This window comes from Schistocerca cancellata, chromosome 2, assembly GCF_023864275.1.
Source record: "Schistocerca cancellata isolate TAMUIC-IGC-003103 chromosome 2, iqSchCanc2.1, whole genome shotgun sequence".
Lineage (NCBI taxonomy): Eukaryota > Metazoa > Arthropoda > Insecta > Orthoptera > Acrididae > Schistocerca > Schistocerca cancellata.
In genome coordinates this window covers 304,443,203-304,456,982 of record NC_064627.1, presented here as the reverse complement: position 1 = coordinate 304,456,982, position 13,780 = coordinate 304,443,203, and positions in this window count along the sequence as shown.

Below are 13,780 nucleotides of genomic sequence, written 5' to 3'. Positions count from 1 at the left end.
TTTAGGAGATAGGTCGGTACCAATTATTTGGGATTAGGAAAGGAAAACACACAAAACACACTCACTCATCTTTCATCCACATTTAAGTACTACTGTGTAATTGAATAGTGTTAACTGTGTAAATGCAATTCTGTCAAAATTTGATGTTCAACATGTGTATCAAGTAGTAGTGGCAACAGTGTATAACAGTCAATAATAGTTAGTCAACGTCATAGTCATCATGTCAAGGCCAATGTTTGCCAAGCCAAATCAAAATGTACGGTTGCAGAACAACTGTCAGTGTGCCAAGATATGCAATTACTTCATCTCTCCAAAAAAAGTATATAATGCTTATTGATTTAACAAAATGTGTCTGTAGACAATCTTCCTTCGACTTGAGTGTTCTAGTCTGCCATCTTTATCCTCCTTGTTCCATATAAACCAACAAAAAAAATATGCTCCTAACTTACTTTACCTCTTATCCACCAAAACTCCAATAATCATCAACATCACATAATCTTAATACTTCAATAATACCTTTTCAATACATCGATACATATAAACCTTATCGCCAATATCATTTCACTTCCATAACAACTCTTTCCTCTAGTCAGTCTCCTCGAATAAGTACAGATAAAATCCTAGCGCAAACTTCAATTTATCATCCAATGCAATCCGAAGACACAAAGTCCACACACAACCTCTGTGTAATCCACCTTACCCAAATCTTCTACTCATTATGAATTATAAAATACATTTTGGTCACCTTGTCCATCATTAAATAAAAGAAATGCATACATGACCTCTAACAGCCTTTAGTTTGAATAACTCTCAGTAAGTAAGTACGAGTACGGAGTGTGAATGATCGTAATATTTCACAGTGTGTACACCACTTTAAGAATCATGGCAAAACAGAAGCAAACATGTGGAGTATTTCTTGTGTCAAGTGTCACTTGCTATTTCAATTGCTCACGAAGAATGCAGTGTAATAACTGTCAATGGTCTAAACCTAGTATTGGTATGTCATGTCGTTAGCTTCCTTCCTATTAGCATAAATTTATACAGCTTCCATAAAACCTCCAGCTCATTTGACTTCAATGAAGTTTTTTGTACCAATGTCGTTCGTAGTATTATAGAAGTTCATTTTCTTATCTTAAAATATAAGGCACTGAGCGTAAGCAAAACATGCAATAGCGAGTAAATATACCAGTAGAGAACAGAATGTCAACAAGTGGATGCGGCACAATCCCTACAACGAGGCTCTGCCAAGCAAACAATCTATAATTAATACCATAGTGTGACCTAAACTCCATGTTCGTACACAGTATATCAGCATTTCTATATACCAAATTAAAGAGTAGGTATGACAACAAAATAGAAATGTGTAAATATGCAATCCATACGCAGAGCAGCAAATATATATTTTACATAATAATCTGGTCATTAGCATCATACCAGCATAAGCAAATAAATGTTCACATGTAATCTTAATAAGTAAACATGAAGGCGCAAGCAGATAAATCACAAAGTATAACCTACATACATAACCACATCAGCACAATTAATCAGGTGTAATTATAATTTAAATAAATAAGCACAGCAGGCACATAATAAAAAAAAGTGTGACATCAATGAAAAAGCATAGCAGCCAAGCGATGCATAATTTATGAGGACGGGTGGTAGGGACAGAGCATCGAGTGACATTATACTGAGTGCACTATCCGAAAATTACCTCGAGCAATCAAACAGAGAACCGACTCGTGGAGATAACATCTTGGACCTACTGATAACAAACAGACCTGAACTTTTCGACTCTGTATGTGCAGAACAGGGAATCAGTGATCATAAGGCCGTTGCAGCATCCCTGATTATGGAAGTTAATAGGAATATAAAAAAAGGGAGGAAGGTTTACCTGTTTAGCAAGAGTAATAGAAGGCAGATTTCAGACTACCTAACACATCAAAACGAAAATTTCTGTTCCGACACTGACAATGTTGAGTATTTATGGAAAAACTTCAAGGCAATCGTAAAATGCGTTTTAGACAGGTACGTGCCGAGTAAAACTGTGCGGGACGGGAAAAACCCACTGTGGTACAACAACAAAGTTAGGAAACTACCGCGAAAGCAAAGAGAGCTTCACTCCAAGTTTAAACGCAACCAAAACCTCTCAGACAAACAGAAGCTAAACGATGTCGAAGTTAGCGTGAAGCGTTCAGTGAATTCGAAAGTAAAATTCTATGTACCGACTTGACAGAAAATCCTAGGAAGTTCTGGTCTTACGTTAAATCAGTAAGTGGTTCGAAACAGCATATCCAGACACTCCGGGATGATGATGGCATTGAAACAGAGGATGACACGCGTAAAGCTGAAATACTAAACACCTTTTTCCAAAGTTGTTTCACAGAGGAAGATCGCACTGCAGTTCCTTCTCTAAATCCTCGCACAAACGAAAAAATGGCTGACATCGAAATAAGTGTCCAAGGAACAGAAAAGCAACTGGAATCACTCAACAGAGGAAAGTCCACTGGACCTGACGGGATACCAATTCGATTCTACACAGAGAACGCGAAAGAACTTGCCCCACTTCTAACAGCCGTGTACCACGAGTCTCTAGAGGAACGGAAGGTTCCAAATGATTGGAAAAGAGCACAGGTAGTCCCAGTCTTCAAGAAGGGTCGACGAGCAGATGCGCAAAACTATAGACCTGTATCTCTGACGTCGATCTGTTGTAGAATTTTAGAACATGTTTTTTGCTCGAGTATCATGTCGTTTTTGGAAACCCAGAATCTACTATGTAGGAATCAACATGGATTCCGGAAACAGCGATCGTGTGAGACCCAACTCGCTTTATTTGTTCATGAGACCCATAAAATATTAGATACAGGCTCCCAGGTAGATGCTATTTTCCTTGACTTCCGGTAGGCGTTCGATACAGTTCCGCACTGTCGCCTGATAAACAAAGTAAGAGCCTACGGAATATCAGACCAGCTGTGTGGCTGGATTGAAGAGTTTTTAGCAAACAGAACACAGCATGTTTTTATCAATGGAGAGACGTCTACAGACGTTAAAGTAACCTCTGGCGTGCCACAGGGGAGTGTTATGGGACCATTGCTTTTCACAACATATATAAATGACCTAGTAGATAGTGTCGGAAGTTCCATGCGGCTTTTCGCGGATGATGCTGTAGTATACAGAGAAGTTGCAGCATTAGAAAATTGTAGCGAATTGCAGGAAGATCTGCAGCGGATAGGCACTTGGTGCAGGGAGTGGCAACTGATCCTTAACATAGACAAATGTAATGTATTGCGAATACATAGAAAGAAGGATCCTTTATTGTATGATTATATGATAGCGGAACAAACACTGGTAGCATTTACTTCTGTAAAATATCTGGGAGTATGCGTGCGGAACGATTTGAAGTGGAATGATCATATAAAATTAATTGTTGCTGAGGCGGGTACCAGGTTGAGATTCGTTGGGAGAGTCCTTAGAAAATGTAGTCCATCAACAAAGGAGGTGGCTTACAAAACCCTCGTTCGACCTATACTTGAGTATTGCTCATCAGTGTGGGATCCGTACCAGATCGGGTTGACGGAGGAGATAGAGAAGATCCAAAGAAGAGCGGCGCGTTTCGTCACAGGGTTATTTGGTAACCGTGATAGCGTTACGGAGATGTTTAGCAAACTCAAGTGGCAGACTCTGCAAGAGAGACGCTCTGCATCGCGGTGTAGCTTGCTCGCCAGGTTTCGAGAGGGTGCGTTTCTGGATGAGGTACCGAATATATTGCTTCCCCCTACTTATACCTCCTGAGGAGATCACGAATGTAAAATTAGAGAGATTAGAGCGCGCACGGAGGCTTTCAGACAGTCGTTTTTCCCGTGAACCATACGCGACTGGAACAGGAAAGGGAGGTAATGACAGTGGCACGTAAAGTGCCCTCCGCTACACACCGTTGGGTGGCTTGCGGAGTATAAATGTAGATGTAGAACAACCCTGTTCATTAATAAAACATTGTCAAAATCAGCAAATGTACGCAAGCACGTCGCTTCACAAGTAAAGTCATAGAACATAAAATTTAGCACAAAGTATAAATCACGTAATCGTGAGCAGCAAATTACGTCTAAAGTACGTACCTAAGTGGAAATATGTTACCTGAAAAATAAACTCAATCAATAGTTACCTTTTTAGTTTATTAGTTTCTTCTTCGAAATTACATTCTTCCTGAAATTTTCTCGATAGCAAGTCCTCTTAACGTCGGACACACACAGAATTTACCTGAAGTTCTTAAATATTTTATACAACTGTATCCTGAAAAATACTGAACGTTAATAACATAATTTATCAAGTCACTGTAGCTTTATACTGAATTTAATCAGAGAAATCAGACTGTGTATTTGTTTACGGCTGTCAGTGCATTCGCACTGAGCGCTCGATCAGCTGTAGGTACGCGTGACGTAGGAAGTAATTGTTTGCGGTCAACGACTGCCTTGTGCGGCGCGCAGACTTGACTGTTGCTTTGAGTATGTGCCGCCGCCGGAACACGGCGCGGTATCCTTGTATTCTCTGCATGTTTACGTATAACTGTTAAGTTTCTCGAAGTATGTCATTCCACAAAAATTTTAACGTTCGATATATGATGTATTCCCTTAGAGGGCCGAGATTTAAGAGTTTCTACTTCAACAGTGTTATCATGAATAATTTTGCGAACTCTATATGGACCGTTATAAAGCAGAAAAAATTTGCGACACAAGCCCTTTCCTTTGTGAGATAAACGATGAGACTTAATTAACACCTTTTGACCAACTGACAAGGTTTTTAAACGACCAGGACGTTTAGCTGATTTCTATCTTCTAGCAGCCACAGATGTAATATTTTGTAGAGCCAGGTTGACAATTTCAGAATGAAGGCGGAAAAGGAACGATTTCAGAAATGCGACTTCTCGGTGCTTTATTTTTTAATATCAATATAGGCGGTAAAGAAGTTGAATCATTAGGGAGTTCATTCAGAATGTTTTGAAAAATATGAAGATACTGATCCCACGTTCTGCGATTCTGATGACAATAAAGACGGCCCAAATTTATTGATTTCCTTCATCCATCTCTCTGAAGCGTTAGATTGAGGGTGAAAAAGTGAAATGAAAATTGGTTTAATCTTACGACGCCGTAGAGTACGAAGCCAAATTTTAGAGCGAAACTGTGATCCATTATCTGATATAACCTTATCAACATGTCCCACTTCTTTAAGAAAATGTTTGATGAAAGCATTAGATACTGAACGAGCTGTTGCTTTGCGTAAAGGTGTAAAACACACATATTTTGATGTCAATTCCACTGCTACCAAAATGTACGCAAAACCATTAGTAGAACGAACCACTGGACCGAACAAATCGACTGCAGCCATCTCCTTTAATTTTGCTGGAATGATAGGAAACAACGGTGCTCTGTGAGAAATAGTTGGCGGCTTAGCCTTTTGACATAATTTGCATTTGGCAAGAACAGATCGAATACGTTTCTCCATATTACTGAAGTAGCAATTTTCTCGTAATTTATGAAAGCATTTTCTGGGACCAAAGTGTGCATGACTGAAATGTGTATACCAAATCAATTTATTAACCCACTCATCAGGAATGCAAACTAACCAAACAGAGTTGTCGACCGATTTTCGTTTAAAAAGAATATCATTGAGAACTAAATAATACTGTCTAATCGCTACACTTTCCTTTCTCCTCCACTTCTCCTTAATGTCCTTCCAGATTGGATCCTTGTTTTGCTCCTTAGCGATGTCCTGGAGCGAAGACGAAATAAAATTTTCAAACGCAACACCTTGAGTATACATCAAACAATAATTGTTTCTTTGCAGTCCTCCTCAGCACTTTGTTTCAAACCCATAGGTGCATGTGATAAAGCATGAGCAATAATATTTGAAGAACCCTGTATGTAAACAATACTAAAATCAAATTCCTGTAGATACAGCGCCCATCGTGACAATCTTCCATGTGTTAATTTTGTTGACATAAGAAATTCCAGAGCTCGGTGATCGGTGTAAACCTTAGTATGTCTGCCATACAAAAAGATGCGAAATTTTGTGAAAGCCCAAACAACAGCCAAGGCTTCAAGTTCCGTAATCGAATAATTCTTTTCTGATTTAGAGAGAACACGACTTCCAAATGCAATAGTTTTCTGTACTACAACGCTGTTTTCTTCTATCTCTTGAAATAAGTGTGCACCTAGGCCTTTGTATGATCAGTCCATCGCCAAACAAAAACCTTTAGATAAATCCGGATGTGAAAGAAGTGGAGCAGCAACTAAAGCATCACGAAGTTGTTCAAATTCTGATTGAGCTTCTTCATCCCAACACCAATTAGAATTATTTCCAGATAGTTCACACAAACGAGGTGTGGCCAAATTATCCAATCTAACAAAGCGTCTAAGCAAATTACAGACACCAAGGAAACTACGAATATCACGTTTTATGGCAGGAACAATATAATTACGAATAGCGTCTAGTTTCTCTGGATCAAGAAGAATACCTTCTGTAGAAATAATATGACCAAGAAATTTCACCTGAGAACGAGCAAATTCAGATTTTTCCAATTTCACTGTAATGCCAACTCTTGCAAAAATACGTAATAATGAATCCAAAATTTTGTTGTGCTCACTCCAAGAACGTTTAGCAATAAGAATATCGTCAACATATGAAGTAATATTGTCACGAAGATAAACAGGTAAAATTTCGTTTAAACCACGAATGAATGCTGCTGAATATACAGTAAGTCAAAACGGTAATTTCCGAAATTGGTAACAGTTACCAAAGGCTAAAAAGGCAGCGTATTTTCTACAATCAGGGTGGAGTTCTATTTGCCAAAAACTTGCGCGCATATCAATCGTGGATAAAACTTTAATTCCATGGAAATGTTGAAGAAGTTCATCTAAATTTTGTGGACGGTCAGTTTCAGGAATGATGATATTATTTATCTGTCTGGAATCCAGAACCAAACGAATTGACCCATCCTTTTTAAGAACGACATGTAATGGGCTGGTATAAGGACTGACTGCTGGCTCAGTAATGCCTTGATCTAACATGTATTGAAGTTCACTCTTAACCTTGTCTCTGTAAGCCAAAGGAATAGCGTACGTTTTCCTCGAAATGGTGTGTGTTCTTTTACTTTAAATAAATATTGTAAGCCTTGTATAGTTCCTGTGTGATGACTAAATACTGTAGCATGTGAAGTCAAAATTTGGTGCAATTCTTCTCTTGCAACGTCATCTGGCACTTCAGTTTTGTTAACCTTTTCATTAATTAATTCTTCACTATTAATTATATCATCCATCGCGTCTCTGTATCTATTGTCGTTGTCATGAATGAACACATTGTCGTCATAATGCTCAGCGAAAACATCAGAAGTAAGAAACCTTAAACACTTTGCGTCTGATTCAGATTTCGTTAAACACTCGAAAAATTTCAAACATCTCGGCATTCCAGCAACAGTCAAGTTCACACTTCCTCCCTTAAAGTTTAAAATTGCCTTATGTGTGTTAAGAAACTCCATACCTAATATAATTTGTGTACTGAGTAATGGAACAACAATAAAATTAGCAGAAAATTCATATCCTTGACAAATGAAATTTAAGTTGGTCTGTTGTTTGACTTCCACACTTTTCCAGAAATAGCTCCTCGAATTGTAGTTTTAGAAACAGGTAACACAGGACAAGCAATAATTCTTACACATATACGAAAAACAGATTCACTAATAACATTCAATGGGCTCCCAGAATCTAAAACCGCAGTGAACTTATTCTTACTCACACATACTTCAATAACAGGATGTAAAAATGCGTCTACTTTATTTTCCTTTTCGTCTAGCAAAATCTCTCTCATGTCTTCCAGGCGTACGTAGTGTAAAGTCGTAGTGTTATTGCTTTCTGAACCGTCTATATTGCTGCCAGAAGCCGAAGCTACAAGTCATTGTCGGTTGTTTGCGTCACGTCTTTGATTATTTGCGTCATTTTGCGGATCAGTTCCTACGATTTGCACTTGTCTCTCTGAATTTCTGTCACGTGGAGGATGCCAATTAGGTCTGTTACCTGTAAATTCTTAGTTGTGTCTGTTATTAAAATTTCTATTTTCCTGTCTATCTGCATGACTACTTCTTGTGTAATTTCGACTGTCACTTCTGATATTATTGTTATATCTACTACCCTGGCTATTTCTGTAGTAAGAATTCCCATTATTGTATGAATAATTTCTGTCTTGATGATACCGATTACTGTTTCCGTATGATTGATCATTCCGGCAGGAGTTTCCGTTATTATAATTGACTGTGTAATTTCTGTTAGACCGTCTGTTATTGTCATAAGGCTGGTATCTATTGTCCTGTCTGTTTCGTCTGTCATTTTCAAAATTACCGCTATAACGTCCTTTCCGATCACTATCCCTTTTCTCTGAAAAATCTATTGTAATTACTGTTACTGAAAAAATTACAAGAAGTCCCGTCGTCGTTGTCATACTCAAGTTCTTGTAGAAAAGTTTTAAAAGTCTCAATGTCGTCTTTACATCTTCCGGCTAAAGCAATTTGTCTTATGGATTGTGGCAGCTTAGTTAAACAAATGCGAATTAATTCAATCGGGCTATAAGGGTTGGAAAGGAACTGATTCTTTCGAATCATGTCTTCAAAGTATTCTGCTGGCATGCGGAACTCAGACTGTTTAAAATTACGCTGCATAATAAGACTATGTTTGACTCTTTCTTGCGTGTTTTTGGACCAATATGCAGATAGAAATGCATCATAAAAATCATTTAAATTACTACAATCTCCAATAAGTGCGCGCATCCGCGTCGCCGGTTCGTTTTCTAAATATCCACACATAAATTCCAGTTTGTGACTTAGTGGTCAATTTGGTGGAAGTGCGTACATAAATTGCTCTAACCATGAACATGGATGTATGTCATTCTTAGAATTGCGAAAGATCTTAAATTTCCGAACAGTTAAAAAGTGTTTATAGTCAAAGTTTTCGGCCTCGTGGCGACAAAGACCTACCGCGTCTGTCCCAGTCCGAATGTCGATTATTGTCAAGTTCGTGCGCCTGGCGCTCTCTTGTTGCATCTCGTAAATGAAATAAATTATTATCTTCAAAACCCGCTGCTATCGGTGATTCCAAATTTCTTCTACCGTCTTTTCCTACGATTTCGCTTTCAATTTGTTTTACTTGCCTTCGTAACGCCTCAAATTCCCTTTTAACGCGTTCATTAAATTTTCCCTGATTTTCAACATGTTTATCTATGTTCTGGTACTCTTCGGTTTCTGCAAATGGCAATGGAGCTGTATCATCTGAATATCTGTCCCCATTTAAACGAAGACTTGTCAGTTTATCTGAAATCTCCTCAACTCTTTCCGATAAGTCACCTATTTGTTCTTTCTTTTTATTTACGTCTTCCGTAAGTGTCGCGAAACTGGTTTCAGTATTGACACATTTAGTAGTTAACTGTTCATACTGTTGTGTTAGGTTATTTATTCTGTCATTTGGTACGGATTCCTAGATTCTCTCAAATATTTCTTCCTTATCGTGTGCACGTTGTAAATTTAACTCTGAAAATTTTTGTACTATCACGCGATGTCTTTCTTCCTGTTCTCTATCCTGTTCCTTTTGTCTAATTTCTATTGAAATTAATATACACTCCTGGAAAGGGAAAAAAGAACACATTGACACCGGTGTGTCAGACCCACCATACTTGCTCCGGACACTGCGAGAGGGCTGTACAAGCAATGATCACACGCACGGCACAGCGGACACACCAGGAACCGCGGTGTTGGCCGTCGAATGGCGCTAGCTGCGCAGCATTTGTGCACTGCCGCCGTCAGTGTCAGCCAGTTTGCCGTGGCATACGGAGCTCCATCGCAGTCTTTAACACTGGTAGCATGCCGCGACAGCGTGGACGTGAACCGTATGTGCAGTTGACGGACTTTGAGCGAGGGCGTATAGTGGGCATGCGGGAGGCCGGGTGGACGTACCGCCGAATTGCTCAACACGTGGGGCGTGAGGTCTCCACAGTACATCGATGTTGTCGCCAGTGGTCGGCGGAAGGTGCACGTGCCCGTCGACCTGGGACCGGACCGCAGCGACGCACGGATGCACGCCAAGACCGTAGGATCCTACGCAGTGCCGTAGGGGACCGCACCGCCACTTCCCAGCAAATTAGGGACACTGTTGCTCCTGGGGTATCGGCGAGGACCATTCGCAACTGTCTCCATGAAGCTGGGCTACGCTCCCGCACACCGTTAGGCCGTCTTCCGCTCACGCCCCAACATCGTGCAGCCCGCCTCCAGTGGTGTCGCGACAGGCGTGAATGGAGGGACGAATGGAGACGTGTCGTCTTCAGCGATGAGAGTCGCTTCTGCCTTGGTGCCAATGATGGTCGTATGCGTGTTTGGCGCCGTGCAGGTGAGCGCCACAATCAGGACTGCATACGACCGAGGCACACAGGGCCAACACCCGGCATCATGGTGTGGGGAGCGATCTCCTACACTGGCCGTACACCACTGGTGATCGTCGAGGGGACACTGAATAGTGCACGGTACATCCAAACCGTCATCGAACCCATCGTTCTACCATTCCTAGACCGGCAAGGGAACTTGCTGTTCCAACAGGACAATGCACGTCCGCATGTATCCCGTGCCACTCAACGTGCTCTAGAAGGTGTAAGTCAACTACCCTGGCCAGCAAGATCTCCGGATCTGTCCCCCATTGAGCATGTTTGGGACTGGATGAAGCGTCGTCTCACGCGGTCTGCACGTCCAGCACGAACGCTGGTCCAACTGAGGCGCCAGGTGGAAATGGCATGGCAAGCCGTTCCACAGGACTACATCCAGCATCTCTACGATCGTCTCCATGGGAGAATAGCAGCCTGCATTGCTGCGAAAGGTGGATATACACTGTACTAGTGCCGACATTGTGCATGCTCTGTTGCCTGTGTCTATGTGCCTGTGGTTCTGTCAGTGTGATCATGTGATGTATCTGACCCCAGGAATGTGTCAATAAAGTTTCCCCTTCCTGGGACAATGAATTCACGGTGTTCTTATTTCAATTTCCAGGAGTGTATTATTGTCAGCATTCAAAATCGGTTGTACTTCATCTCTAATTTCTTTCTTTAATTTATCTTTCATGTTTTTGATACATGTTCCTATTCGTGAGTCTAACCGTGTTTCCATTGTTTCCATCTCTGTTTTAATTGTTCCTATTTGTGAGTCTAACCGTGTTTCCATTGTTCTCATGTCAGTTTCTAACCGTGTTGCCAAAGTTCCCATCTCTGTTTTTAATTCAGATCCAAACTGTGATCCCAGGTTTAGTATTGCACTCATCAACTGCTCCATATTAACTGGTTCGAAATTCTTTTCACCCCTAACATTTCCCGCAAAGCCAACTTCTTTCGTCATAGCTGTAAAGCTATCTGTGTTCGATACTGTTCCAGAATCTTCTGTCGTTAATCTCGTATTCTGAAAATTTTTTGACTGTGAAAAATTTTGAACTGGTTCTGGACTATTTTCCCGACTTATTAAATTGTTTTCTACGTCATTATTCATCATACTGTTCTCCTGTGTTGGCGAGTTCGCCATGTTAACATTTTCGTCATTCTCCCTATCCATCATTTTTGCCTTTTTCATCGATCGCGTAATCATTTACAAAACATACAAAACTCGTCACTATACGAAAATTACACACAGTATGCCACTTTATCACCAACAATGCCATTCACACGAAATGCTTCCCGACAAACACCATTAACGAACAATTGAAATCTTCATAATTCCACAAAATTGTCAAACCCCTATACAAGACATCAAAAATTAAATTCTGCAATAATACCATTAGAAGAATGACAATACAACTACAAATGTTCAATTACCAAATCTACACATGCAATATAGACTACAATTACTAAACTACAAATTACTACATCAATACTACTGTCTGCTATTTTTACTATCAAAAGAATTCCAAGGGACGATCCGAAGCAGCGGTCACCACGTGCATGGGGGCTTAATTAAATACAATGCAAATATTTTAATTTTAGTAGCTGTCCGTCCGGTTACGCAGTCTCGTAACTGGTTGGCCCTGACTAGTATTAGTCCGCAATCTGACTGCATAGAATAATTCGTCGATACCTCTTCAATATTTCATCATAGTAAATACATACCATAATCAAATTCCTCATATAGCATCAGCTTATTAATCATAAACATACCTCAACAGCATAATACACATTGTCATCGTAATAATAACATCATAAAACCTCAGCCAAATCTCAAAATCGTCGTAGCTTCCTCCAATAATTTCAAAACCTAAAAAGAATTCTCTGCTCATTTCAATAGTGTCATCTACCTCAAACGTACTTTAAAAATCATGATCCCATACCAAACACATCATTCAGAGCTCTCATAGTATCACAATGGTTCCGAAAAATATATGAACAGTTCACAAAGTACATACAATTTCATAAGTGTGACGTTATCCAACTGCGTAATTACGTAAACATCTGTCACTGATGTAGTAAAATAAATGTTTGTCTCTCTCAGTTAAATGATCAGATAGCTGTGTCATTTATGTGTTAGAGAAATATGGTACCGATGTGTAAAGTTGTATAAGCAAATACCATGTTAGCTAGGACCCCTTGTGCTTGGCACACACATGGTACACAAAGTAAGTATGTACTCCCCTGAGGATTAAAGTAATTATACCCTCAGGTGTTACAGATCACAGCAATGGAATGAGATGTATCACGGAAAACCTTTGTATCTTTGTAATTCAAAAATCTTTAAAAAAAAATGTTTTAAGTACAAAATTAATCACTCAAATGCGTGTCGTGTAGCGCTAAATGTGCGTCTTGCTGTAAGATAATTCTGTGGAAGTGTCGTAGTTATCGTCCTCCGAAAGCTAAGTTCTGCAGAAGTCAATGTACTTACCTCATCAAAAACAAAAGTGAAATGCTTTGCGTATAGATATCGTAATTATTACGTACCTTACCGTGACCAAGAAAGTACTATAATTTAACGTATTGTTGTGCTAGGGAAAAGGCTGTCTCATTATAGCTATACCACGAAAATACACCGCAAACGCAACAATGTAAATTGTGTCACACATTAGTAGCGTCGCGATATAGTCGTGTAGCTGTCAAATAAACTAACCACTGTGTCATCTGGTATCTCTCAGAAAGCAATTTAAATCCATAATGTATTTTCAAGTAAACCAAAATGTTGCAGTAAAATCTCATTAGCAGTATATGTTCTAAGTATGTAAGCCGTATATTCGTTGCGTAATCGTGCAACTAACAAGCAAGAATGTACAAATAACAACTCTACGTCATCTGTTCACTATAACAATGCATTCGGTAATTTCTGTTTAAATAAGTTCTCTTGGTTCTTGACTGGATATTTAACTTCAAACATTGTTGCATGTTAACAGTTTCTAAGTCTGTCAAAGCATACCAGTAACGTGAAGTGAAAAGTTTTATGGAAAAGACAAAGTTAAAAAGCAGATTATCTTTCAATAAACGGTTTTACATGTGAAATGTGGTGTAAACCTTTACTCTTCCTAGTACGCAGAGTTTCAACTTCAGCGCAATTATCATGTGGTATATGTCGGTAAAGAATACTGGAATTTTTCTCAAGGTTAGCGTCTATGTTATTTTCCTCTGAGCCAGCCGGCGCACGTAGCTGCCTGCGGTGCGAGTCATTGTCTTTCTCTATGTTGGCGCGCGTCGTTATTGGGATTAGGAGACCTAACTTCTACAAATTCACCTTTTCGAG